The 5,023-nt window shown below is 43.1% G+C and overlaps 1 long non-coding RNA gene across 1 annotated transcript; it reads right to left on the bottom strand.

Moving 5' to 3' along the window:
- Positions 1–3,344: 3,344 nt before the first annotated feature.
- Positions 3,345–4,533, bottom strand: LOC143983599 (uncharacterized). Its single transcript, XR_013274622.1, has 3 exons — positions 4,388–4,533; positions 3,629–3,815; positions 3,345–3,534 (listed from the first exon to the last, which is right to left on the bottom strand). It is a non-coding gene; the product is annotated as an uncharacterized LOC143983599 (long non-coding RNA).
- Between the last annotated feature and the right edge of the window lie 490 nt (positions 4,534–5,023).

Genomic DNA, 5,023 nt, shown 5'->3' with positions numbered 1-5,023 from the left:
GGATCATCCATGGAGAGGGAAAAGTCAGGGATCACCCATGGGGAGTCAGAGGACAGGCATCACCCCTGGGGAGTCAGAGGATAGGGATCACCCCTGGGTAGTCAGAGGACAGGGATCATCCCTGGAGATTCAGAGGACAAGGATCACCCTTGAAGAGTCCAAGGACGGGGATCACCACTGGAGTGTCAGAGGACAGGGATCATCACTGGAGAGGGAGGGGACAGGGTTTGCAGTTGGAGAGGAAGAAAACAGAGATCAACCCTGGAGGGTCAGAGGACAGGAATCACTGCTGGAGAGGGAGAAGACAGGGATCACGGCTGGAGAGTCAGAGGAAAGGGATCACTACTGGAGAGTCAGAAGACATGGATCACTGATGGAGAGTCAGAGGACAAGGATCACCATTGGAAAGGAAGAAGACAGGGACCCAGTCAGCCACGATTTTCACAAGGTGTAGCTGGCTGCTATGTAGCCATTCTGACCTGTGAAATTCCCGGGTCGATACACACTGGGGGGGAGCAGCCCACTCCAGCATCCCCCTAGATCCAGCCATGTCTGCACTTCTCTCCTGGGCATACCCTCACATCCTCTTGCACATTTCTCCTTTACACACTGCCAGCAGTCTGTCATACCCCCTGAACTCCTTTTCTACACATACTGCCCACTGTCATACCCTCCTCACGCCTCTCCTGTACATACTGCCCACTGTCATACCCTACGCACTCCTCTATTGTACATACTGCTCACTGACCTACCCTCCACACTCCTCTCCTGCACATACTGCCCACTATCATACCCTCTGTTTTCCTCTCCTGCACATACTGCCTGCTAAAATTCCGCTTTAAAATGTTTCGTAGTATCCCCAACCTTGGCCATTCTGGAACAGGCACACTTTTGTCATTCTTTATTAGAAACATTATCTAATTAACTAAAGAGATCATGAACAATTGTAGTTTATTATTTCACCCTGCTTTTTTATTTCTACTTGCTTAATCTGAACTTGTTTGTATGGGCCAATACAATAGTAGAGAGCTAAACTATAATTTAATGACTAACTGCGGTTTAAATAACTATATGGTTTTAAAAAGCCATCATCTTTCATCATCTTTCTGTATATTCTTAAGAAAAAGGTTTTATTGGTATATTTACAATCCTTTGTAATGAAGTAACAAATCTCATCATCTTTATGTAAATTCATTTAAAGAGGAAGGTTTCAATGGTATAGTTACAAAGTAACAAATCATCCCACCTCTGATTTTGAATTTGGGAAATGATTTGACTCACAAGACAGAAAGACAGTAGCTATGTCTTATCTTTTTTCTATTGAATGCTTTAGGTGTTTTAATATGAGGTTAATAAGCACGACCCATATGTTATCCACTATCATGTAGTTTCCAGAAAAAGTGACAGCTGGCCACACAAAGTGAATGATCAAACCTTTGGAACATCCAATAGTGTGTGTCAGATGAACTTCCCACGGGCAAGGAATTGCAGCACTGTGTCACTTGTACGCTCTCAGCAGCGAATCATAGAACAAAGATAACAAATCTATCCTGCTATCTTTATTTGTTGTTTGTAGCAGAGACAACAGACAATCTGACACCACTAGTCCATTAACATCCTGCTACTTTATTTGTTCTTTTTGAAACAGAAATATTCTCCAGTTATCCCACAACTGCTGATACTTACAATTTGACACCACTAGTCCATTACATTTTTTACTACCCTGTAAGGCCCCATTCACGCCTGCATATTGCGCTAATGTGCATTTTATCATGTCACAGCATGGGGAAAACTGTTCACTTAAATACATTTTAAAAGAAGAGAGGGGTTGTGAGACTTTGTATGAAGAACACTACTAAAGCCCCATACACACTATCAGATTTTCTGCTGATTTTTGTCTTCAGATTTACCAAAACCATGTAGTGCAAGAGCCTGCCTGATTGCATACACATTGAAACTCCTAAAGTTTGACCTCATATTATATGGTTTTGGTAAATCTGAAGGAAAAACTCAGAAGAAAAACTGATAGTGTGTATGGGGCTTAAGTTGAATGAACCAATGAGTATAGTAATTGTTTATTATTACAAATTGCCTCATATAAAGTGCTTCTCTTTTTGTTCTCATTAAACCAGGGAAGGAAGCACACAACTAATTTATTACACTTGCTTTTAATATAATCTGTGACCTACCTTTGCCATTGTTTTTATTTTTGATATAGTGGTCAATTCCTGGATTTTGGGGGTAGCCTTGGCTTTCTTTAATTTTAAAATTAAAATTTCATTGCGTACCAGGGCCTTCCCCCCCTCCCATTGTGGGGGGATGGCCAGGCACTCGATGCGGTTAAACGCCACGCCCACATGCCAGGCTGTTGACGTCATTCATGACGCCACACGCCGACATGTTTTCCCATCTGCGTATACCACGAGGGAGGTTTGAGTGCCAACTGCTGAGCACGAATTGTTGCTCAGGCAGTGGCACCGCCTCTCCTTTTCTTTATGCTGCGCGATGTTGGTGGTTACATGAGGCTCACAGCTGGTACTTATACCACACTTGTACTGTGCTCTTAATGTTAAACACTATGGGGGTTATATACGAAAGGTAAATTCACTTTTCGCTACAAGTGCAAACTACAAGTGCCAAGTGCACTTGAAATTGCACCAAAAGTGCACTTGGAAATGCAGTCGCTGTAAATCTAAGGGGTAGATCTGAAATGAAGGGAAGCTCTGCTGATTTTATCATCCAATCATGTGCAAGCTAAAATGCTGTTTTTTATTTTCCTTGCATGTCCCCCTTGGATCTACAGTGACTTTACTTCCAAGTGCACTTTCAGTGCAATTTCAAGTTCACGTTGCACTTGTAGTGCAAAGTGGATTTGCCTTTTGTAAATAACCCCCTGTGTGCAGAGACAGACCTGTCATCTTCCTGCTCAGCGGGGATCGACAGCACGATCCCTGCTGAGCAAGCGGATGTCCACGGGGCAGATCATCTCGGATCCGTCCCGTGTGAAAAAGGCCGCGGATGCTGTGAAAAAAACAAACAAACACCTGGAAGGCAATAGCTAGTATGCACTGACCTTGGAACAAAGCCCTCCAGTGCTGTACTGTCACCACTGACATCTTCCCCCGGTTTTTCTTCCAGGTTTTGCGCGCTCTGGCTATGGTATAGGCCCGGCATCCAGTATGAAGCTCTGAGTCTGAGCTCATGTTTCGGTGATGAGAAAAGGGTGGTCTGGGTACTGCCTCTTAATATAACACAACTCCATCCCTATAAATCATATAATAAGAAACAAATTCGCCCATGGGACTTTAAATGAGTTGGTCATATAGGTCATCTCAAATATGTACGGTATAAAAAAAATTTATTCAGATTCCAAAAAACATGATTAAATGAACATAATGGCATCATCAGGCATGATTTAACCATTGACATGTTAATTACAGTAGTAAAATAAATCATATACATATACAGCTTAATAATCGGCGCGTTTCGTGAGCTCGGCTCGCTTCCTCAGGAGTTGGTGTATATGCAGGATATCTAAAAGATAGCAGGTAACAGTAAGATATAACATTCAATGGTAATTGTGGTTAAAAAAGAAGCATTTGGCCTCTAAGAGGCACCACATACTTACATTATGGACAATTGGTCCAGGGCACTGATCCATATAGGCAGCTGTGGAAAGCACTCTGACCGGGAGCTGAAGAGGCGTAACCGGCAGCAACCAAACTGGGGCCTGGCAGGGGGCAGACTTGGCGAGAAAGGAGGGTGGAAATGTGGTGTATCCTGAAATGCTCCATAGGCCACATATGTAATAGTAGCTGTAATGAAATTATATATATCTAAGTAGGGTAAAAATAATAACTTGAGAATATATATGATGTAGTTTCCCTATTATGTAGTGAAAACTATGGTATTGTGGGCATGGATGCAGACAGGAAAGAGAAAGAAATGAATGGGGGAGTGTGCGAAGGGAAAAAGTGTGAAATGGAAATGAGTAAGTGGGATAAACAGGTGACTGGAGAAGAAGAAGGAAGAGATACTATTCCTTGATGTGCCTCATTAACCATACACAGCATAGAGAAAATATTAGCAAAAGATTGTTTATGGATCTTAAAGTGATGACCAAAGTGATGGAATAAAAGTATAAAAAAATATATAGACATCTTTATAATGTCCGTATAATATGCTGGTATGGGAAAAGAGCACAAGCAAGCATAAGTAGAAAGGAGATACAGAAGGTGAAAGCAACAAAACAGGATAATAGAGAAAGGGGGAAAAAATTGAGAATGTGTACTATTAATTAGTAGTTGGTAGAACAATTCGCACGAAATATGTGTAAATAAGTTAAGATAAATTGGGATGACATATTCAAAGTCTATAGTGTGCTTACCCCTATATGGGACCTCTCAGGTGTGAGAGGACAGTCCGAGTGAAGGGAGAAGAGGGAGTTCGCCCTGTCAGAGCCCCCAGCCTACATCCCAGAGTAGGAGAGTGGGGCCACACCCCTAACGCCATACTAACGTGGCTACGGTACATGCCCACGCTGCGCATGCGCGGGAACCCCCGGCCGGCGGGATGACGTACTGCACACTAAGGCGTGGAGCCGCCGCAATGCGGAAGTCCCGCAATAGGCGGAGATGTATGGCGCCGATGTAAAGCTGGCCCCGCCCAAACAGAAAATTGAGGGGGGGACAGCAGGGGGAAAAAGAAACCCCCCATTTATACATCGCAGCTCCCGGAACGGAGAGACAACACCGCAGTTGCCAATGGATACAGTACACTGGAGACAATGCCATAAACAAACCAAGATGGCGTAACAGATAGTATAATAATCATATGTGCATGTATAATGACAATTAGTAATAATTGGTATGACCAATGAGAGCAGCAAGCAGACCGGGTGGGCTAGTACGTGTCTTCCACCTTAGTATTCAGAGAAAAGGGAGGTCTGGGTACTGCCTTAATATAACACAACTCCATCCCTATAAATCATATAATAAGAAACAAATTCGCCCATGGGACTTTA

Source organism: Lithobates pipiens, unplaced genomic scaffold, assembly GCF_037356315.1.
Source record: "Lithobates pipiens isolate NorthernLeopardFrog02 unplaced genomic scaffold, aLitPip1_a1.2 Scaffold_16, whole genome shotgun sequence".
NCBI classification, from domain to species: domain Eukaryota; kingdom Metazoa; phylum Chordata; class Amphibia; order Anura; family Ranidae; genus Lithobates; species Lithobates pipiens.
This window is presented reverse-complemented; position numbering and strand designations above follow the sequence as displayed.